The following is a 25195-nucleotide window of genomic DNA, read 5'->3' on the forward strand; positions in this document are numbered from 1 at the left end:
AGACCCGTGCCGGAAGTACCGGCAAACCTACAACAACAACCTATGCTGTACTTTCTACAAGATTGATGGACTGAGCACATCGACTCCAGGCTGAGGGACTGAATACCTCAAACTCATCCTCTCCTTGCTCCCTTTTGATTTGTATTGAACTGATGAAGCCACTGTGTGGCGAAACGTTTCTTTAGTAAAGATTCTCATATGTTGCATAAGTGTCTCAATCTTCAACTTGTTGGTTTTAAGCCATTTATCACGGAATAAAGTTGCCTAACTTTTGCTCATGTCTCCTACCTACCAACCTGTCGGTATGTATACTTATAGGGGAGGTCCTAGGTGATACCCCATCTCACCAGTGGTACCGAGCAGCAAGTCAGGGAGAACCCCCTCCAGATGACAGAAGCTGCTCCAGAGCGCAGTGTACCGCCATCCATCGGCTTCGTTTGGGCGTTCCCACAGCCAAGGCTGAGGAGATGTGCCAGTACTGCCAGCACGTTGTCCAGCACGTTGTGTGGATGTGCATGTGTTTTTGTTTTGCCTGAATCTGTAGCATTTAAGACATTGTGTGATATGGTGGAAGTTTGGAGGAATGCGGATAGTTTTGGCAATACCTTGGTTAGAGTGTAGAGGAGTCAGAAGGAGCTGAACAGCATATTTTGAGGATGGTAGAGTCATCACATCTGTAAATATCGTCAACAGAGACTTTGCTCTTAGTACTAATGTCTTTGATTAAATCTTCTTTGTCTGTGTCATAGACAGTCAGTAGAGAATAGTCTACGTGTTTAGCAATGACAGTGCTCAGAAGTCCAAATAATGGTGAAGCTGGCAAGGTGGAGATTTATATACTGTCGGAAGGAGTGGTGCAGAGAGAATGTAGAGAAAATGTAGCCACTGAAAGGTCAGGTCCCTCTCAAATCTTCAGATAGTTCCACACCATCGAACAGAACTCTTCTCCAGGCTGAGGGACTGACAACCTCAGATCTGCGACTACAAGGATGATGAACTGTTTACGTCGTCTTCACATCTCTACTGCTCCTGCCTATTTTCTGTACTCGACTGAAGAAGCCTACTGTGTAGGCGAAACGTTTCGGAATAAAGTTGCCTAACTGTTGTGTATGTGTCTTACCTGCCTTCCTCGGGACCCAAGTGTTTAAAAATATCAGATCAAATGATAATTTCCGGATATTAAGAGTGATCCATGACTAGCAACTTGAGTGACAAACCTAACTAGACAACACTCTTTATACTGCTTCATCAGAGGTAATCAATGTAAATCTCCTCAGGCGGTGTTGCTTCTTTACTTCACTCTTGTATTTTTTGTTCATTAGAATAATGAATTTTTTGACATTTTACCCAGTGTGGCATGCAAAGAGTATGTAACCTTTATTCGGCGCATGTACACACCCTCATTGAAAAGCTATCTCCCCCAACCAGCGAACCAGGTACTAAGGGTTAACGATGGGGCCCCGTCGTTCGATCAGTACCCAGGTTCCAGGAAATGAGAAGATAGTTTTGGAAATTGCAGAGATGTTGTGAGTACCACCCGCCTGTCTGCCCTTGTCATTCCCATTCTAGAGCTGGTTGAAGCACGGTCTGCTCTCTAGTGGCTTCTATTCTGCCTTGCTTACCGTAGAGTGAACTAATACCTATTGTTGTACATAGTGTACATAGTGTACATACTTCTGTTCTTACTTGGTGAAGGATAATATAAGTCAAAAGTTTTTCTGCTGTGTTTATTTTGCTCCCTTTACACCCAGGATAACAGGCCTTTCAATTCCTGGGTTGTAATATGGGGGCCTGTCCGGGAGCTGGAGCTGGACTTAGAACATGAGTTGAGCCTAGGGTGACGCTGGAAGCAGGAACATTTTGTATCTTCCTGTCTGGCATTGCATTAGCTTTGCCAATGCTTCACAAACTTAGGGTGTCAATTGCCTTGCTATGGTCACCCTTGCTATGCATGACCGTTGACAGCTCGCTACTAGCTTGTTTGTTGTGCTCGTTTTGCTACAGTCAATCTTGCTGTTTTGTGAAGATTTTGCAGTCAGCTTTGCCATTGTGTATCAGGCTTCCTATTGTATGTGCGTATTCTGCAGTCATACTGTGCATAGCTAAGCAAATAATGTGTTGCAAATAATGTGTTACATTGGGGTACGAGTATTCTGCAGTCGTACTGTGCATAGCTAAGCGTGTATTGCAAATAACGTGTTACGTTGGGGTATGCCACCTAGACGAGTCAGACGTCTGGTGTCTGAATACACTTTATTAAGAACATAAAAAAGGAGGAACACTGCAGCAGGCCTGTTGGCCAATACTATACAGGTCCTTTACAATCCATCCCACTAACAAAACATTTGCCCAACCCAATTTTCAATGCTACCCAAGAAATAAGGTCTGATAACTCTATCCACTCATTTGCAAGTCCCACTCAAATCCAACCCCTCTCACTCATATATTTATCCAACCAAAATTTGAAACTACCCAAAGTCCTAGCCGTAATAACCCAACTAGGTAGACAGTTCCACTCATCAACTACCCTATTTCCAAACCAATACTTTCCTATGTCCTTTCTAAATCTAAACTTGTCTAATTTAAATCCATTACTGTGGGTTCTCTCTTGGAGAGATATCCTCAAGACCTTATTAATATCCCTGTATTTATGGTCCGGCTGAGGTCAGGTGAAGAATGCTGCATCTGATGATGTACCGAGTGGGGTTGTAGAGTCTAAAAACTTGGGTAGCTTGGAAAGGAGATTGGATAAATTTGTGAGCAGACCTTCTACAGTGTTCTTATGTGGGATAGCGATGAAGAAGTTTCTTGGCAAGTGGTTCAGCTATGTTATAGAAGCCACTATTCTGGTTGAAGTTGTCGGATATAGAAATAAGTGATGATTCCAGGATTCTTCGGTATTGAGTGTTGTCTTCTGTGGCGATAAGTCTTGAGTTTCTGTAGTTTATCAAGTGGTTGTGTGAATTACGGTGTTGTACGCAGGCATTCCTTGTGTCGTCAGACCTGCTTGCGTATTGGTGTTCTGAAATACGTGTTTGGAGGTCCCTTGATGTTTCGCCCACGTATAACTTGTTGCAGTCATTACAAGGGATTATGTATACCCCTGCAGAGGATGGAGGCTTGTCCTGCCTACTACTGGTGATGTCCTTGATGGTCGTGGTTGTGGAGGTAGATACTTGGAATGATGTTTTGGCAAAGATGTTGGAAACATGTTTGGCAATGGAGTTGGTGGGAAGGACTATGTATCTCTTCTCGGCAGTGTCTTCTCTGGGTGTGTTGAAGATGTTTAATGCTCGCCGTCTGCAGTCTCTGATGAAGTGACGAGGATAGTGGAGATTAGAAAATATTTGTTCAATTATAGTGCATTCTTCCTCAAGGAACTCGTTGCTGCAGATTCTGAGTGCACGCAGGTAGTTCTGTTTGTGACTTGAAAAAGCCCACTGTGTGGGCGAAACGTAGTCAATAAAGGATCACATTATACTGCATTTGTGTTTATATTGCCATCTGCTTTCATGATTGTTTTCTTAATAATGTACACAGTGCCCAGAGTATATACATTCCCCAGAGTGAAATTTGATCTAATAATAACGATCCCAAATGGGTTAACAGGAGGTTAAAGCATCTATTAGGGGAGAAAAGGGGAATTTATAGGCGCATCAGAAGAGGAGAGGTTAACCTTACTGACCAATATGTTCAGCTTAAAAGAGAAGTAAAAAAGGCGATTAGAAAGGCTAAATGTGACTATGAAATTAGAGTCGCTAATGAATCAAAGACTAATCCAAAGGGGTTCTTTCAAGTGTATAGGACGAAGGTGAAGGAAAAAGTAGGACCTCTGAAATCTGGGAATGGACAGCTGACGGATAATGAACTGGAAATGTGTTCCTTATTTAATGACTATTTTTTGTCAGTTTTTACACAGGAAGATGTAAATGAGATTCCAGTAATTAACAATTATTTAGTTCCTGATGAATTTAAGTTAACTAATATTACTGTCACGAGGGACATGGTTATTAAACAGATAGACAAACTGAAACAAAATAAGTCCCCTGGACCCGATGAGTTGTTTTCAAGGGTACTTAGGGAATGCAAGATGGAGCTTAGTCAGCCATTAACGAGTGTATTCAATGCGTCCATCCTTACCAGTGTTGTGCCAGAGATGTGGAAGATGGCCAATGTGGTTCCTATATTCAAATCAGGGGATAAGTCCACTCCTTCAAATTACCGTCCAATAAGCCTGACTTCTGGAAATAAATGGTATAAAATACCGACACAATGGCAATATAAACACAAATGCAGTATAATGTGATCCCCCATTGACTACGTTTCGCCCACACAGTGGGCTTTTTCAAGTCACAAACAGAACTACCTGGGGTGGAAGGAACGCGAGTATTTATAGTCCGGCTGAGGTCAGGTGAAGAATGCTGCATCTGATGATGTACCGAGTGGGGTTATAGAGTTTAAAAACTTGGGTAGCTTGGAAAGGAGATTGGATAAGTTTGTGAGCAGACCTTCTACAGTGTTCTTATGTGGGATAGCGATGAAGAAGTTTCTTGGCAAGTGGTTCAGCTATGTTATAGAAGCCACTATTCTGGTTGAAGTTGTCGGATATAGAAATAAGTGATGATTCCAGGATTCTTCGGTATTGAGTGTTGTCTTCTGTGGCGATAAGTCTTGAGTTTCTGTAGTTTATCAAGTGGTTGTGTGAATTACTGTGTTGTACGCAGGCATTCCTTGCGTATTGGTGTTCTGAAATACGTGTTTGGAGGTCCCTTGATGTTTCGCCCATCATTGCAGTCATTGCAAGGGATTATGTATACCCCTGCAGAGGATGGAGGCTTGTCCTGCCTACTACTGGTGATGTCCTTGATGGTCGTGGTTGTGGAGGTAGATACTTGGAATGATGTTTTGGTAAAGATGTTGGAAACATGTTTGGCAATGGAGTTGGTGGGAAGGACTATGTATCTCTTCTCGGCAGTGTCTTCTCTGGGTGTGTTGAAGATGTTTAATGCTCGCCGTCTGCAGTCTCTGATGAAGTGACGAGGATAGTGGAGTTTAGAAAATATTTGTTCAATTATAGTGCATTCTTCCTCAAGGAACTCGTTGCTGCAGATTCTGAGTGCACGTAGGAAGAAGCCTATAATTACACCACGTTTGGTTTTGGTGTCGTGGTGGGAGTAGAAGTGGAGAAGATCGTTTTGGTTGGTGGGTTTTCGATAGACTTTAAAACGAAGTTCGTGGTCAGCTTTGCGGAGCAGGACATCGTTGCGGAGCAGGACATCGTTTCGCCCACTGTGTGGGCGAAACGTAGTCAATGGGGGATCACATTATACTGCATTTGTGTTTATATTGCCATTGTGTCGGTATTTTATACCATTTATTTCCAGAAGTTAGGCTTATTGGACGGTAATTTGAAGGAGTGGACTTATCCCCTGATTTGAATATAGGAACCACATTGGCCATCTTCCACATCTCTGGCACAACACTGGTAAGGATGGACGCATTGAATACACTCGTTAATGGCTGACTAAGCTCCATCTTGCATTCCCTAAGTACCCTTGAAAACAACTCATCGGGTCCAGGGGACTTATTTTGTTTCAGTTTGTCTATCTGTTTAATAACCATGTCCCTCGTGACAGTAATATTAGTTAACTTAAATTCATCAGGAACTAAATAATTGTTAATTACTGGAATCTCATTTACATCTTCCTGTGTAAAAACTGACAAAAAATAGTCATTAAATAAGGAACACATTTCCAGTTCATTATCCGTCAGCTGTCCATTCCCAGATTTCAGATGTCCTACTTTTTCCTTCACCTTCGTCCTATACACTTGAAAGAACCCCTTTGGATTGGTCTTTGATTCATTAGCGACTCTAATTTCATAGTCACATTTAGCCTTTCTAATCGCCTTTTTTACTTCTCTTTTAAGCTGAACATATTGGTCAGTAAGGTTAACCTCTCCTCTTTTGATGCGCCTATAAATTCCCCTTTTCTCCCCTAATAGATGCTTTAACCTCCTGTTAACCCATTTGGGATCGTTATTATTAGATCAAATTTCACTCTAGGGAATGTATATACTCTGGGCACTGTGTACATTATTAAGAAAACAATCATAAAAGCAGATGGCAATATAAACACAAATGCAGTATAATGTGATCCTTTATTGACTACGTTTCGCCCACACAGTGGGCTTTTTCAAGTCACAAACAGAACTACCTGCAGCAACGAGTTCCTTGAGGAAGAATGCATTATAATTGAACAAATATTTTCTAAACTCCACTATTCTCGTCACTTCATCAGAGACTGCAGACGGCGAGCATTAAACATCTTCAACACACCCAGAGAAGACACTGCCGAGAAGAGATACATAGTCCTTCCCACCAACTCCATTGCCAAACATGTTTCCAACATCTTTGCCAAAACATCATTCCAAGTATCTACCTCCACAACCACGACCATCAAGGACATCACCAGTAGTAGGCAGGACAAGCCTCCATCCTCTGCAGGGGTATACATAATCCCTTGTAATGACTGCAACAAGTTATACGTGGGCGAAACATCAAGGGACCTCCAAACACGTATTTCAGAACACCAATACGCAAGCAGGTCTGACGACACAAGGAATGCCTGCGTACAACACCGTAATTCACACAACCACTTGATAAACTACAGAAACTCAAGACTTATCGCCACAGAAGACAACACTCAATACCGAAGAATCCTGGAATCATCACTTATTTCTATATCCGACAACTTCAACCAGAATAGTGGCTTCTATAACATAGCTGAACCACTTGCCAAGAAACTTCTTCATCGCTATCCCACATAAGAACACTGTAGAAGGTCTGCTCACAAACTTATCCAATCTCCTTTCCAAGCTACCCAAGTTTTTAGACTCTACAACCCCACTCGGTACATCATCAGATGCAGCATTCTTCACCTGACCTCAGCCGGACTATAAATACTCGCGTTCCTTCCACCCCAGGTAGTTCTGTTTGTGACTTGAAAAAGCCCACTGTGTGGGCGAAACGTAGTCAATAAAGGATCACATTATACTGCATTTGTGTTTATATTGCCATTGTGTCGGTATTTTATACCATTTATTTCCAATGCTATGTATTAATTTAGTCATCCTACGCTGAATGTTTTCTAACGAATTTATGTCCATTCTGTAATATGGAGACCAGAATTGAGCTGCATAATCTAGGTGAGGCCTTACTAATGATGTATAAAGCTGCAGTATGACCTCTGGACTTCTGTTGCTTACACTTCTTGATATAAATCCCAGTAATCTATTTGCCTTATTACGTACGCTTAGGCTTTGCTGTCTTGGTTTAAGGTTGCTGCTTACCATAACCCCCAAGTCCTTTTCGCAATCTGTATGGCTAAGTTCTACATTATTTAACTTATAAGTGCTAGGGTTATGGACACTCCCGAGCTTCAGAACCTTGCATTTATCTACATTGAACTGCATCTGCCACTTTTCTGACCAAGAGTAAAGTTTGTCTAAATCCTCCTGAAGTTCCCTAACATCTACGTTTGAATCAATTATCCTACCTATCTTCGTGTCATCGGCGAATTTGCTCATATCACTAATAATTCCTTCATCAAGATCATTGATATATATTATAAACAACAACGGGCCCAAGACTGATCCCTGTGGAACGCCACTTGTTACTGATTCCCACTCGGATTTAACCCCATTTATGGACACTCTCTGCTTCCTGTCTGTGAGCCATGACTCGATCCACGAGAGCACCCTTCCCCCAATGCCATGAGCTGCTACTTTCTTCAACAGTCTTTGGTGCGGAACTCTATCAAATGCCTTACTAAAATCTAAGTAAATAATATCAAATTCTTTATCGTGGTCAACAGCCTCAAAAGCTTTACTGAAGAAAGTTAATAAATTAGTTAGACAAGACCGGCCTCTTGTGAATCCATGCTGAGTATCATTAATCAAGCTATGCTTATCGAGATGGCTTCTTATAATCTCAGCTATAATTGACTCTAGTAATTTGCCTACAATTGAGGTCAGGCTTATTGGGCGGTAATTTGACGGTAACGACTTGTCCCCTGTTTTAAAAATAGGAATTACATTAGCCATCTTCCACATATCAGACACTACACCTGTTTGAAGAGATAAATTAAAAATATTAGTTAATGGTTCACAGACTTCCATTTTGCATTCCTTAAGAACCCTTGAAAAAACCTCATCAGGACCCGGTGACTTATTTTGCTTCAGTCGGTCTATCTGCTTCACAACCATTTCACTAGTGACTGTGATGTTACATAATTTATCTTCTTCTGATCCACTATAAAAATTAATTACCGGAATATTATTAGTGTCTTCCTGTGTAAAAACCGAGATAAAATAATTATTTAAAATCGAGCACATTTCATTCTCTTTGTCAGTAACATGCCCATAGTTATTTTTAAGGGGACCTATCTTATCTCTGACTTTTGTTCTATATACCTGGAAAAAACTTTTTGGGTTAGTTTTAGAATCCCTAGCAACTTTAATTTCAAAGTCCCTTTTAGCTTTTCTTATCCCCTTTTTAATGTCCCTCTTAATGTCAATATACTGATTCATAAGATGACCCTCGCCTCTTTTGATACGCCTATAAATTCATATTCGTCTCTCGACCTCCGGGGAGAGAGGACGCACGCCTAGTAGCTACACCTGCCCTCTGGTGGTGACCTTTAGCAACTAGAAGACAAAATGGCGTACCGAGTGGGACAGAGGATTAACACTGTTTGTATACAGCTGATACGTGGCACACTTACTGGAACTACGATGCATACATTGCTGCCTGCTATCATCAGGGACGCCTATGGTGTCCCCAACGAGGAAGTTTATGGTGTTGCCTTAAATGGGATGAACAGAGTATTCCTGAAACTGAATCATACCGGCGTCTACGACAGACTTGTTGACGAGTACCAGGAGAGGAAGGTGACAGTGAACTCGGCAGTGGAGGTTGTTCTGCATGACGTATCCAGGTACTACACGTGGGTGAAGGTGAGAAATGTCCCTTTCGAGGCGACGGCGTATAGTATACAGGAGGTATTCCATAACTACGGAAAAGTCCATTCGGCAACGATGGGAGTATGGACAGAGGGGCCATATAAGGGAAGACCTGAGGGTTCTTATACCCTCAAAATGACGTTGGCTAGGCCTATACCGTCCTATGTCATGCTGGTGGAGTCCAGGACGCAAGTCTTTGTACACTATGCCGGCCAGAGAAAGACCTGTCGACTATGTAGCTCATATGAACATATGGCAGCACAGTGTCCTAGAAAGCAGCCTACCAGGGCTCCTGGTACGTTGGCAGTGGAGCAGAGACCATGTGAGTTGATGCCTGAGTTGCGAGAGGAGGAAGCAGTGACGAGTGGTAGATGGAGTGAAGAAGTAGAACGGGAAGTATCGACGGTCGGTACCTGTGTTACCCTCCCGGAGGTGACAGGGGAGGGGCCCCCATCGCCTGAGGGACGGGTGGACGTGGAAGAGTCTACCCAGGAGAAGCTGCTGGAAGCGGTTCTGCAGGAGTTTTTCGAAGAGAAGGTGGCCGGGGAGGATGGTCCTGAGAAGTCAAGTGAGATGCAGCTGATGGTTGAGCAGCAGGGACAGGTGAAGGGTCCGAGGAATGACAGAGAGGACATGGAAGTGGTGGTGGAAGTCCATCAGGAGGACGTGCAGGACGTAGATTTGTGTGTGAGTGAGAGCTCACGAAAAAGAACTGCGGGTGCTTTTGACCTAGATGAGGTTTTAACACCTGGGCAGAGACCCGGGAAGAAGTCATGGGTAGTTGTAGGGGAAAAGGCAAGCAGGGGAGGGGGTGTACCGGGGAAGATCAGTGGGGGGGGGGCAAGGAGGGGCTGGTGGACAGGTTAGAAAAAAGGATAAAAATGGTACAGGTACTGAGAAAGGTGAAGTGAGTAAGATACAGCGGCATAGGGGTAAGCCCCCTCTTCTGGCAAATTCAAGTGTGTCACAATAAATGTCAATGGGCTTAAATCTGAGGTAAAAAGGGTTTGGTTAGAGTGGTTTTTACGAAGGTTTGATGTGGATGTATGTTTTTTGCAGGAGCATAACCATAGGTTAGGGAGTGAATTGAGTTTGAGGGGTTATAAAATGTTTGTCAGTAATGCTTTGCAATTAAAAGGAGGGGTAGCAGTAGCTGTAAAGGAGACCAGCCCATTGCGTGTCATGGGTTGGGAGGAGGGGGGAGGGGGGAGGGTTGTAAGGGTAGATGGGCACTGGGGGGTGGGGAGAGTATGTTTCATTGGTGTATATATGCCGGCATGTAACAATGTTAGAGTCAAAGTTGATTTTGTACGTGATGTTTTGATGTATTATTTGCGAGGTTTACCTTCTATAACTGTACTTGGAGGTGACTGGAACTGTGTGATTAGGTATGGTGATGTGACGCCGAGGGGGGCAGGATGTGTTTTAGGTGCGCTAAGGGATGTGTTAAGGGATGTGGGAGTTGTAGATGTGGTGGGTAGGGGGGAGTATGGGGTGGAGCACACGTTCATTCGTGGGAATTATGGGGCGAGGTTAGATAGGATATATGTGATGCAGGGGATTGGTGTGGAGAGAGTGAGGGCTTTTGATGTCGGTTTTTCGGATCACAGGGCGGTGATAGCTGATCTGCGGGTGGATGGTATAGTACGCATATATGCTGGGTATTGGAAATTGAATGTGAGGCTTCTGCAGGAGAGGGATGAAGGCTCATCCTTTGAGGAATGGTGGAGACATTGCTGGGAGGGTAGGGATGGTGGGATGGATTTGCTTGACTGGTGGGAGATGCGGGCAAAGACAGCAATAGCAGAGTTTTTTAGGATACGTGGAAAGGAACAGGCAAGGTGGAGATATGGTTTGCAAAACTACCTGGAGGGACAGCTAAATGCTGTTTACGACGGGGGGGGAAGGGAAGATGTGCGAGGTGAGGTGGATGGCTTAAGGAGTAGGATTGAAGGATTGCATAATGAAAGGTTTAATGCGATTAGAGTTAGGGCAGGATTAGAGGAGGTGTTAAAGGGTGATCGACCATCAGGTTATGTCCTGAGAAAATTTAGGGAAAGGCAGATGGTGACTACCATAGCGCATCTAGTGGTCGCTGATGGGGGGGGAGGATATGTGGTGGGTCAAGGTCTTACTGATACAGATGATATTAGTGGTTATGCTGATTATTGGTTTAGGGAGAAATGGAGGAGGAACAAGGAAGTTGTCAGTGAGGAGGTATTTGGGGTTATGCAGAATACTATTGTATTGGGACAAGAGGAACGGGAAATGCTGGAGGGTAGTATTAGTGAGGAGGAGGTGGGGGAGGCGGTTTACGGGATGAGTCAGGGTAAGACGCCGGGCATTGATGGAATACCGAATGATTTTTATAGAGTTTATTGGGAATGCATTAGGTATGGGTTAGTGGAAGTCTTGAATCATATGTGGAGCAGTGGGAGGATGGGGAAGACCCAGAAAACAGGGATCGTTGTGTTGGTGCCGAAGAAGAAGGATGGGAAAGTATTGAATGATTATAGAGCAATATCCTTAATGTGTGCAGATTATAAAATTTATGCTAAAATTCTGGGCAATAGACTGAAGAAGGTTCTAGGATCAGTGGTACATGGGGGACAGTTTGGCATTCCGGGAAGAAGTATGAGGGACGGGCATAGTCACATAAGGGATTTTATTGAGGACTGCACCGGAGGGGGAATACTTGGATTAGATTGGGCTAATGCGTATGATTGTGTGAATAGGGATTTCTTAAAAGTTTGTTTGGAACAGTTGGGTTTGGGGGAGAAGGTGGTGAGATGGGTGCAAACCTTGTATGAGGGAGCAGTTATTAGGGTACAGGTTAATGGTAAGTTGGGGGACCCAGTACTGATGGAGAGAGGTTTGAGGCAGGGCTGTCCACTCTCTCAGTTATTGTTTGCCTGCGTACAGAATCCATTTTATGGGCTGGTGGATGAGGTGATGAATGAACATGGGATTAGGGGGGGTGGGCGGGGGGGGATTGTGGGGTACGTAGATGATACTACTGTGCTGGTAAGGCATGAGGAAGATCTAAGGAAAGTTGGTGGAATCATTCAGATTTTTGGGGACGCCACGGGTATGAGAGTTAATTTAATGAAGTCGAGACTATTAGAGGTGGGGGATTGGGTGGGAGGGGGCTTGGGGGAGGGTTTGGGATGGTCAGTAGTGGACAGAATTAAGGTTTGTGGAATATGGTACATGGCGGAAGTGCAGGAGAGTAGGAAGATAAATTCGGAATTAGTTACGAGCAGGGTTTTGGGTAGGCTAGGTGGCTTAAGGGCTAGGGACGTAACATTACAGCAGAGAGTTTTAGTGGTCAACTCTCTGGTTTACAGTAAGGTGTGGGGAGTGGCTGAGGTGTTCCCTTTAAGAGCAGAGGATATTGCAGAAATCCAGAGGAAGGTTCTAAGGTATGTGTGGGGGTTTGGGAGGGCATGGTTGAGCAAGGACGTGGTGATGACGGAGGGGAGACGTGGGGGTCTTGGCCTGATGTCATTGGGTCATAGAGTAATGGCTTTATATATTAAACAAAGATATATCCGGACTGGGGGGAACAGAGGAGTCAGGGTAGGTAGGGTAATGGAGGATGCACGAAGATGGTGGTGTGGAAGGGATTTGCGGTATTGTGAGGATATGTTGAGGGTTTTATTACATGTTAAACAGGTGTCCACGTTAAAGGTCAAACGAATGGTGGGTGCTGTGGTAGGCAAGGGTGTCTTACAGGGACTTGCTGTATATCCAACATATGACTGGATAAGCATATGGAGGAAGTTTGGCTTGCTTAGAATAACAGCGAGGGTACGAGAGTTAGTATATCGTTTTCTGATGGGAATATTGGCCTCTAGGGATGTGTTATATAAAATGGGTCTTGTGAGAGAGGACTCATGCTTGCATTGTGGGGACATCGAAACGGCTTTTCATGCGGTATATTTTTGTCCCTCTTTGGAGGGGGTGAGGTTATGGATGTTGAGAGTTATCAGACTTTTGGGGGGGGGGCAATGGCCATTCCTACGGGCCTTAATGTTGGATGTAACTGGGGTGCCGGGTGATGTGGGTAGAGCCTTAATGTATGTTATGACGGATTATTTACATGTATCTTGGGGGATGAGGGAGGTTAGGGGAGAGTTGAGGATAAAAGCGTTAGCAGCGAGATTTTATAGAACTATGTGTAGGAATAGGCAAGTCTATGGTGGGAGGTGGGTAGTTAGCTTTTCGGAGGGTTACCGGAATCTCACTGTGGGGGGCCTTCTCCTCATGAACCCAGGGGGCGGGCAAAGGGTTGGTCTCCTACCGGGGGACACATGAGGGTGGGTTGGTTTAGGCTTCTTTGTAGTGTGGATGGTGGGAGGGTTATGAATAGAGTGGAAGGGAGATGAATGAGGATTTGGAATCTATGGTTATGTTCACTGCATACAGGATAACCTTAAAAACCATGATGACTAAACCTTGGGATCTCGGGTTTAGAGCAGAATGATGTTAAGATAAGCACACAAGTTAACTTGATCGTTGTATAACTTATGTTTGCGAAGTGCTGTGAACCTGCACAGTTGCTTTGTGGGAAAAATTTTCTGCTATGTTTATATATGAAATCATGATCTTTGGCTTAGTCAATTTTATAATCACATATAATGACACCTTTTTCTATGTACCTAATCATGTTATGTAATGATATATGAATTATAATGAATAGTGAGGTATTAGGTTAGGAGTGGACAATTTTATTGTGCGATGCCCTTAATGGGGTTTCTGTGAGATTGTAAACTGGTTTTGTTCAATGGTGTTATTGGGGAAAAAATAAGGATGGAACATGTACGAACTTGTATGTCAATATTTTTAATTATGACTACTGTATGTGCATGAGGAATTTTTATTCCCATGATAACGCCCAGTATAATAACATTGATAATAGGGAAAAGGGGGGGGGGGGTAGTATGTGCCGGCACGAAGTAAGTGCGGCGAGTCTTTAGGCAATGAGAATTATAATTATATGCTAATTATTTGTTTATATATTATCTTTTAGACTGTTTATATAAAAAAAAAAAAAAAAAAAAAAAAAAAAAAAAAAAAAAAAAAAAAAAAAAAAAAAAAAAAAAAAAAAAAAAAAAAAAAAAAAAAAAAAAATCAGCAATGATGTACTAGTGTTTCAAATAGGGAGATAAGGTTTTTATGTCCTGTAACTAGACAGTTTTGATACCTTATGTTAGGATTTTGTTAGTTGTATGGGTTGATACTTGCGTATATAATGTTATGTCTTTTACTTGAGGGTGTTTCCTGCCCAGTGTTTATGTGGGGAGTTTCATTGTGATATGTACCAATGTAATGTTTATTGTCGGCTTTGGTTTGCCTAATGTTTAAATTAATGTTCTTATAATTTTAATTTTTGTATGTTAAATAATATTTATTGTGCACTTTGTGCAAGGGGTCTAATTGTACAGAGTTGTGGGGGATTTATGTGGACACAGACATAAAATTTTGAGTTTTTGGTTTTTGCTAATTTTTTTTGTTCGGTGCTGGAGCTCTCTCGCTCTTTATTATGTTAAGAGTTTCCTGCTATTTGCGGGAAGTATTATGTGGTATGTCTTTGTAATTTTATTGTAGGGTTGGGTTTAATTATTGTAATGTATAGTATCCTTCGTATGCTATATATCATTGTGTACTTTGTGCAAGGAGGTCTTCTGTACTGTATAACAGATTTGTAGGTTTAGAATTTTTGATGTTTTTTCTGAGCAGGTGTTATCCTGTTCGTTTCATTGTTCGGTGATGGTATATTCTTTAATACAATATGAATGTAACACTTGTGGTATGCTATTGATGGTAGGTCATTTTTGCAAACGGTTAATAATTGTGTTCTTTTATTTATTTATATCTTGTACTGTGTCCTTTTAAATAAAAATATAAAAAAAAAAAAAACCCCAGTCAACAGATGATAAGTGTTCTCTAAGCCCATCGTAATCTGCTAAGCGAAAATCTGGGACTGTTACTGAGTTATCCCTACTATCATACTTCCATTCAATTCTAAATGTAATTGATTTGTGGTCGCTAGCACCCAGTTCCTCTGAAACTTCTAAATTATTAACAAGGGATTCATTGTTTGCCAGAACTAAGTCAAGCAGGTTATTTCCCCTTGTAGGTTCTGTCACAAACTGCTTCAAAAAACAATCCTGAACTACTTCTAAGAAATCGTATGATTCTAAATTCCCAGTCAAGAAATTCCAATCAATATGACTAAAGTTAAAGTCTCCTAGAATTACTACATTATCGTGCCTTGTGGCCCTAACAATTTCCTCCCATAGTAGTCTCCCTTGGTCCCTTTCTAAATTTGGGGGACGGTATATCACACCTAAAATTAATTTTTCATGCCCCTCTGAAAATTCTATCCAAACAGACTCTGTATGTGTTACTTCAGACTTAATACCAGTTTTTATGCAACAGTTCAAGCGATCTCGGACATACAATGCCACCCCACCCCCCTTCCCGATACTTCTATCTACTTGGAACAATTTAAAACCCTGAATGTGACATTCTGCAGGCATGTCCCGACTTTTTGAATTAAACCACGTCTCAGTAATGGCAAATACATCTATGTTACCTGCACTAGCAACTAGTCTCAACTCGTCCATCTTATTCCTAGCACTGCGACTATTTGTGTAATAAATATTTAATGACCCTCCTCTCTCTTTACCCTTCCTGCTCCTTTCTGTTATTCCACTAAACCTATTACTGTCCTTGTCAATTAGTGCCACTGGCTTTCCAATATCCACCTCATTTTGCCTATTACTAGTTCTCCTAGTACTCATGTTACTACCCTGCGACTTCACAGTTTTCCCGCCAAAACCCATACCACTAACTATTTCTAGTTTAAAGACCTAACAGCTCCCTCCACTGCGTTGGCCAGTGCTCCCACCCCACACCTAGATAAGTGAACCCCATCCCTGGCATACATGTCATTTCTGCCATAGAAGAGGTCCCAGTTGTCAATGAATGTTACCGCATTTTCCTTACAGTATTTGTCCAGCCAGCAATTGACACCAATTGCTCTGGACAACCATTCATTTCCAACTCCTCTCCTTGGCAAAATGCCACATATTACAGGTTTCCCACCCTTCCTCCTAATTATCTCTATTGCTGACCTATACCTGCTAATCAGGTCCTCACTCCTACGTCTGCCAACATCGTTGCCTCCAGCACTGAGACAGATAATAGGATTGCTCCCATTACCTCTCATGATGTCATCCAGACGGCTAACAATATCCTTCATCCCAGCCCCAGAAAAACACACTCTCTGCCTCCTACTCCTATCCTTCAAGCAGAATGCCCTATCCATGTACCTAATCTGGCTATCTCCAACAACAACAATGTTTTTACCTTCCTTGGCGTCGTCCGTCGTGATGCTCCGAGTAGTCGACTCACATTCGCCAGGTAGCATTACACCACTTCTAGAATTCGTCAAGATGTTCTCGATGGTCTTCGTTGGGGTTTCTAGGGATGTCTTACTCACGTCTGCCAATGCTTCTTTGGTGCTCGTTGTGGCATTCCCAGTAGAACACTCACATTCGTCAGGTAGCACCGAGAATGAGTTGGAAGTTTCCAAGGTAGTCTTCTGGGTTCTCGTTGTTTCTGCCTCTCCAACCGTTTTCTTGATCTTCAGCTTGGTTCCATGTTGCCCGGCCACTGACCAAGCTTCCCTCTTAACCTGGGGACTCACAACAGAAGGATTACTACGAATCCTCTTGTTCTCCTCCGTTAATCGCCGTATCTCCATCTTAGCAACTCTGAGCTCTTCTCTCAGCTGCTGGTAAAGTTGCTCAAGAGAGGGCATCCTGGTACAGATTCACAGAGAGCACACAAACAGGTCTTCACAGAGCTAAGTACACGTCACCACTCCAACCAAAATTTGAAACTACCCAAAGTCCTAGCCGTAATAACCCAACTAGGTAGACAGTTCCACTCATCAACTACCCTATTTCCAAACCAATACTTTCCTATGTCCTTTCTAAATCTAAACTTGTCTAATTTAAATCCATTACTGTGGGTTCTCTCTTGGAGAGATATCCTCAAGACCTTATTAATATCCCTACAACATTGTTGGCAAATTGCTCATTCCATTGGCATTGATTACGAACGCACTCTCACAGCTGCGCAGCTTCGTACTCTTATAAGTATCAGACTTCGAGAAGAGATGCCACATCAAGCTCCTCCCTCTACGAGAGCCAGGAATAAAACCCCGATGTTCTCGCAGGAGGAAAATGATACATCAACTGAGCAAAATCGTCAATTTCGTGCAACAGGGTTGTCTGAAGGCGAATTAGCTGCGTTGGCTCTTGAGTTGGCGAAAATCAATCTTGAGCAGACTAGGGAACAGAGGGCATATTCCAAAGAAGAGTTTGATAGGGAAAAAGAAAGAAGGCAGTTTTCTCAAGTTGTAAATGACTTTAGTTTACAGAAAGCATTACAGCTTGTTCCCCGCTTCAATGAGGCAGAACCAGAACAATTTTTCGAAACTTTCGAAAATCAAGTTCGAGCCTTGAGGTGGCCGGAACAGCACTGGGCGTCACTGGTACACACAGCGTTGTTTGGTAAGGCACAGGAATTTACGTCAGTGTTAAATGACACTGGTTTTTCCAATTATAAAGTGGTGAAGACCAGAGTTCTTGGAGCATATCAATGCATCCCTGCTAAGTATAGGAAGTCGTTCAAGTTAGGCAGACGACAGCTTGGCCAACCCCTGGTGGATTTCGTGTGACAGCAGACCAAAGCTTTTACCAGCTGGTAAAAGCTTTGGTGTCGCCACCTTTGACGATCTCGTGCAGCTTGTCCTAGTCGACAACCTGTTGGAGTCTGTGGGACCAGAGGCTAGATTCTTTCTGCAGGATCATGTCTTAACCACTGTATTGGACTGCTCCTTGTCTGAGCAGTCCAATCTCCCTTTTCAACAGCCTGGCATGAGCAGAGATCGTCAACAATGGAGAATGTGCCAGCCGGAGGGAGAACGTCTACGTCAGCTAACTAAGTCACCTGTTGAGCCATGTTACTCAACTTATGGTCCACCTGGTGAGCGACAAACCACTCAACATGGTGCCACTCGACAACAATAGCCTTAGTGACACCAGTTGTAATGTCAGGAGGGAATTAAGGGCAAGCCTGTCGTCTGCTTTATCTGCAACCAAGTAGGTCACATCCGTCCCAACTGCCCCCATAGATCCCAACCATTACGGAAAATCTATAGTGTCCCTAGTAACATGTCCCTGATTGAAGTAGAGAAAGGGATGGCTCCTTATTACTGTCAGAGTCGTATTTCCCTTCAGGAAGACTCAAAAACAACTGAAGTCAGAACCTTTAGAGATACTGGAGTATATTGCTCACTTATAAGAGAGGGAGTAATTCCCCTTTCTGAACACACTTCACTACAATCCTCCGTTTTGCTGGAAGCATTCGGAGGAGTGATCTTTTCTGTCCCCTTGCATAGAATCTATGTACAGTGCAAATATTACACTGGATACTTGACTGTGGGTGTATTCGAAGGATTTCCTATGGAAGATGCCATGTTATTACTGGGTAATAACATTACCACTGCTAGTGTATGTCCTGAACCCATAATGATTAATTCTTCTCCGGTGTTGGCCATAACTCGGGCAACATCCCAAGGGTTGTCTGACGACTCTGATCTCGGAATAGCCAATTTGTTTTACGAGGAAAACTGACCAGAGCCTCGTAAATTAAGTGAACAGACCCAGATCAAGCCTTCCTATTCTTCCAGGGTTGCAGGATTGCCAGATATCTCTGTTTCCATGCCCGAGGGACTGTCTTTCCGGGAGAAACAATGAAAAGACCATCCTTTGAATTTCGCTTTTCAGGCAGCCATGGGTAAATCCTTTTCGGACCATCCGGTCAAGTATTAACTTAAAAACGACTATTTGATCTGGTAAGGAGATAGAGGACTGGCAACTGTCAGACAGGTTAGTGGTTTCAACAAAATTTAGACCTCAAATATTAGAAGGTCACTTAGGAATTACTAAAACATTATATAGAATCACAAAATTAAGGCAGGATGTGAAGAACCATATCCGATGTTGCTGAGAATATCAGCAAGTAGAGAAACCTGGACATTCCATTAAACCTGCAATTATAGATTGTGTAGGTCCACTACCTAAGTCAAAGTCTGGAAATCAGTACTTATTTGCCATTACAGACAGAGTAACTAGATTTCCATAAGCAATTCCCATGCACAGTATTAATACTAAAGCCATTCTCAAGGCCTTAACCAGATTTATTAGTTGTTTTGGCATTCTAAATCTATTCAAAGTGATCAAGATACTAACTTCACTGCCAAAGCATTTAGGGAAGCATTAACTACGTTAGGGGTAATCCACAACTTATCCACTGCCTATCATCCTCAGTCCCAAGGCGCCTTGGAAAAATTCCATCAGACGTTAAAAACCATGATGAGAACCTTTTGTATGCATTTTCCTACAGACTGGGACGAATCACTACCTTTATTGCTGTTTTCAATAAGGGAAACTGTGCAGGAGTCTACCGGGTATAGTCCGTTTGAGCTGATCTTTGGGCACAATGCACGAGGTCCTCTTCGGGTGCTCAAAGAAGGATGAATGGGAGAAGACGTTAGCTCAACACTCTACAACCCGTCTTCAAGGTTGCTGGTGGCACGTCAGTTAGCCAAGGCTAACCTAAAGGCAGCTCAAAACAAGATGAAACAGAGGTATGACAGAAATGCACAATTTCGCTCCTTCCATCCAGGAGAGAACGTGTTGGTGCAGGAACCTATACCTGGCCATACCTTGAAAGCTAGATTTACGGGACCTATGCAAATTGTAAGTAAATTATCTGATGTAAATTATGTGGTATCTCCTCTTGATAAGACCTCAAAAACTAAAACTTACCACATTAATCAATTACAATCTTTTCATACACTAGATAAAGTCCCAGTAATGACTCTACCTCTGAGGACGACTCTGACTCTTTGCGTTCTATTTCTGAAATTAATGTCATGCTTCCAAACTCTGTCCTCCACAAGGACCCTAGCCCTTTAATGGTGGGGCTATCTGAAACTCAAGCAACAGGTTTAACTGCGCTTCTACAGTCATACCCTGATATTTTTTCGGATGTGCCGAAAAAATGTACGTTAGGTTATCATGACGTAGATGTGGAAAACTCTAAACCTATTAAACTCTCCCCCTACAGAGCTAATCCTGAAAAGCAGAAGCTACTTCAGCAGGAGGAGTCATCTAGTCAGTGGGCTTCACCGTGCATCCTTGTTAAAAAAGCTGATGGAGATTTTCGTATGTGTACAGACTACCGTAAGGTGAATGAGGTCACAATCACAGATGCTTACCTTCTTCCTCGTCTGGATGACATAATCGACTTTGTGGGTAAGGCTGCTCTTGTGTCCAAGTTAGTTCTCCTTAAAGGTTGCTACCAGGTACCTTTAACGGATAAGGCGAGGGAAATCTCTGCCTTCGTAATTCCAGGTCATTATCAATATATAGTTACCCCCTTCGGAATGAAAAACTCCCCCTCTTCATCCCAGAAACTTATCCATCAGGCTATTAAAGGACTTGAAGGCACGGTAGCGTACCTGGATGTTATTGTTGTGGTATCTGATACTTGGGATCAACACCTATTTAGACTTAAGGCTCTTTTTGAGACCTTCCAGAGTTCCCATTTAACTGTTAATTTATCTAAGTCTTCTTTTGGGCAGGCCACTGTTACTTTTCTGGGGCATGAAGTAGGTAGTGGCAAAGTTGCTCCTAAATTTGCTAAAGTTCTTGCCATTAAAGATTACCCAATTTGCCATGATAGGAAATCTCTTGAACGTTTCCTAGGCATGGTAGGGTTTTACAGAAAATTTTGCAAATTTTTTTTCAGATATTGTAGTCCTCCTTACCTCTCTTACCAGTCACAAAGTTCCCTTTAATTGGACTCCAGAATGTCAAAATGCTTTTACGAAAGCAAAAAGATGATTGTGTACTGCACCCATTCTTTTGTCTCCAGACTTCTCCAAACCTTTCTCATTACAGGTTGATGCTTGTGAGTCTGGGGTTGGGGCAGTACTGTTGCAAAACGGGGATAAGGGGTTTCAGCCTGTGGCCTTCTACTCAGCCAAGTTCCAGTCGCACCAGAGGGCTTACTCTACCATTGAAAAAGAAGCCCTCACGCTGGTACTAACCTTGGAGCACTTCGATGTTTAAGTGGGCCAGACTTCACAGGTGGTCACTGTCTATAGTGACCACAACCCTCTGGAGTATCTCCAGGCCATGAAGAACCACAATACGAGGCTCATGAGATGGAGTCTGCAACTGCAATCCTATTCTCTCAGAATATTACACATTGCCGGCAAAGAAAATAAGTTGGCAGATGCACTATCAAAATTGTATTAAGGTATTAGGTTAGGATGTGTTAGGGACCTGTGGTAACCGGTTTCTAGCTCTTTTTTTTTCCCCTTGTGTGGGTTTTTTTTTTTTTTTAGTGCGGGCTACCGTCCGCCCGTATCTTGGACCTACGTTAGCCCTACTGTCTGCTGCCTTGCTCTAAGTTTAGGTTTGGCTTTATGTCGCGAATAAAGCTGAGCTCTATCTAAGAGTTGGATGGTTGAGAGGAAAGGTGGTCCCATTATATGGTGCCATGGTGGAACGGTTACCAATGGGAGGTGGGAGCCTAATCCTTAGCCCTCTCAGGGTGGGGGTGTAGCATGCAAAGAGTACGTAACCTTTATTCAGCATAACCTTTATTCGGTTGGGGGCTATCTCCCCCAACCAGCGAACCAGTACTGGGTCGAACGATGGGGCCCAGTCGTTCGATCAGTACCCAGGTTCAAGTCAATAAGAAGATGGTTTTTGCAATTGCAGAGGTGTTGTGGGTACCACTCTCCTGTCTGCCCTTGTCATTCCCATTCTAGAGCTGGTTGAAGCACGGTCTGCTCTCTAGTGGCTTCTATTCTTCCTTGCTTACCGTGGAATGCACTAATACCTATTGCTGTACATAGTGTATATAGTGTACATACTTCTGTTCTTACTTGGTGAAGGATAATATAAGTCAGAAGTTTTTTTGCTGTGTTTATTTTGCTCCCTTTACACCCAGGATATCAGGCCTTTGAATTCCTGGGTTGTAATACCCAGTAAAAAATAAGTTCAGAATATGAAGGCAAATGAAATGATAAAAAATTATGTTTCAACGTTTCATAATGTCATGTTTTTATTTGTAAAAATAAACCACATAAAATTTAAAGTATTTCAAATAATGCTGAAGACCGTACTGAGATACAGAATTAGATCAACAACAGTGTGTTCCCTCCAAAGTCTATAAAAAAGTTACTTGATGAAAACAAAGACTAGCTAACTTTTTCTGTCGCATTCCATCACAAGGATGGATTTCGTATCTCATGCAATGAAATCTGTCAGCCTGAGGTGGGAACTTCAAAAAAGTGATACAAGTATTTTCAAACATTCCACAATTTGTTCAGGAGCTATATGAGTTTTAATGGTATTGTCCAAGCTAGAGTTGCTAACACTTGGTACTTGCCATCCGTGAAGGGGATTTGTCTTGTGTGAACGAAAAATAATACTTATTCACCAAGACACTACGTAACACCCCCTCCCCTAGACCTACGTAACACCCCCTCCCCTAGACCTACGTAACACCCCCTCCCCAAGACCTACGTAACACCCCCTCCCCTAGACCTACGTAACACCCCCTCCCCCAGACCACCGGTCTCACTCAGCTAGCTGGTTCCAGTCGGGTGCAGCTAGTCATGGACAGAAAAATGGGAAATTAACTCAAGGTCTGGGGAAACACAAAATTCCCCCAAAATAAGAGAACTGCATCAAGCACTGTCTTGGTACAATTTACTTGTACACAGAAAAACACAACAAACATTTATCACCTTAAAGTTTATCTATACAATAAGTACTGTTAATCCGTAGACGTGTGAAACTCGTTTGATGTAGAAGTGATCAAGTTTTACATCAAATGAGCCACAGTCATGCTTTATAACTGTACTCTGAAAAATAAACAGGAAAATGCACCATTACAACTCAGTATTGACCAAACACCAACGTTGATGCATTTTCTATACATGACATAATATTAAAGAGCTGACTGGGTTACCTCTGTTCATATTAATTACATAAAAAGTATACACAATAATTATATACAAGTAAACTTATTATAATTTGAGAAAATCTCTCTTTAAACAGCATATGTGTACATTATCACACATCTCTGCTTGCAAAAATAAAACGTGCACTTTATATAAACAGTTTCCACATTAATGACATGATTGTTATAAACTGAGAAACTCTGTAAACAACATTAACGTCCATTATCACACATCTCTGCTTTCACATATTAAATAAGCACTTCATAAAAATATAAAAACAAAGTCTCCAGAAACAGTGCAAAAAATTAGTGTACATATTAATACACACAAAATTACATTACGAACCCTGCGTCTCACAGCAATATACAATAAGCAAAACTGGCTATGCAAAACACACCACTGGGAGAAATTGGAGAGAACTGGGTAGTTAGTCGCATATAAATTTTGTCGGTGGGACTGTGGCCTTGAAAGAAAAACTGGAATCATCACCATTGATCCCCAACAGGTGGGCCTCCCAGGCCTTCACCTACACTGTCATTCCAAGGAACCCTGAAGTCACCCCACTTCGTGATAAAAAAAAAAGTGGGTCCTGGAGAAACACAACACACAAAACACACTGCATCACTATTCATGACCCAAAAATGGGGAGGCTTCACCGCCAACATTGTATCACCATACACCAACATCACACAGGTGAGGCCTCACTGCCCACACCTTATGTTAGCATACCTTGGGAAATCTGATACCCACCTCCACCAGCTCACTGAGCTTCAGTCCACTAGGAGGTCAGAAAGCTATCTACTCCCAACTGCAACCACAGCAAAACGAGAGCAGAAAAATGTCTAAAAAACAATATGTACACTGCACATGAGAAAATACATGAGCAACCACATTCTCTATCTCCTTCACATAACAAATCACTAAAGTGAGCATTTGAGTGTGGTTCCTCGGTACGTGAAGGAAATGTAGGACTTTGATCACTATACTGAAAAAAAATTTGCACAATCAATACAAAACAAGAACCTCCTTTTCTGTAAAGCATAAATTTACTAGCAGTAATTGTCCTGCTGATTTTTCAGCAACGCAGCACTAACACCAGCAGAAGTGGCGTCTACTTGTAGAGAAAATGGCAGTGCAGCATTGAAACTAGGCATTACAGGAACGCTAACACTATTAACACTTTCCAACCAGGCTGTGTAAAGCAATTTTAAATTTCATTTAAAGTTATACAAAAAATTAAAGTATTTTTATAGTACAATTTTGGCACACTGGGTCATAGACCTCAAATAACCTTGCCACATACTCAACTTTTTGTATCTAGTATATCAATGAAATTATTCAAAGAAGAAACCCTTCAGCATTAGTTATCAAATTTACTTTGCGGCAGTCAGTGAACATGCTGAGAGTGTCATCTAGTGTGAGACCCTTGAAAGACAACATCCACTGACTCTCTGAGCACAGTGAAAATAAAAAAAAAAACTTCACTTCTTCCACTATATACATCTCTTTGCAAACAGCCGTATACACTACTTTTCAATTAAGTTTATTCTACCCAAAAACCTGCTGATTTTGCTCAGCTACATTTACCTCATGGGGACTCATGCCCCCTTTTCTAACTTCAGAAAACTCATTTACAAGGTTCCATGGTGGATGAGCCAACGCACCAGACTCTTCCACACCAACATCAAAAGTACACTTATCAAAGTCTTGTGCTTTACCTTTCATAATATTAGTCATTTCAGATTGCTGATAAAGGTATATATACGCGTTTTTCTGATCGGGTGTGTGGGTTTCATTTTCATCAGAGACCTCATTCACCAGCAGGTACCATTCACTACTAATCAGAGCGTTCCCAGCTCCAGTACCAACACCTCTCTTGCTTCCAGAGTATGTAGCACTACCTCATTTCCCCACGTCATCCTGGGCAGACTGGGAGGCTGGTTTACTAGTGCCGTCCATCTCATCTTAGCAAATAGTCTCTGACACAGAAAAAACACCAAGGGGAAACCATCACCATCCTCACCTAGCCCATGATTAAATGATTCCAGA

The sequence above is a fragment of the Cherax quadricarinatus genome, chromosome 36 (assembly GCF_038502225.1).
Source record: "Cherax quadricarinatus isolate ZL_2023a chromosome 36, ASM3850222v1, whole genome shotgun sequence".
In the NCBI taxonomy this organism is placed as follows: Eukaryota; Metazoa; Arthropoda; class Malacostraca; order Decapoda; family Parastacidae; genus Cherax; species Cherax quadricarinatus.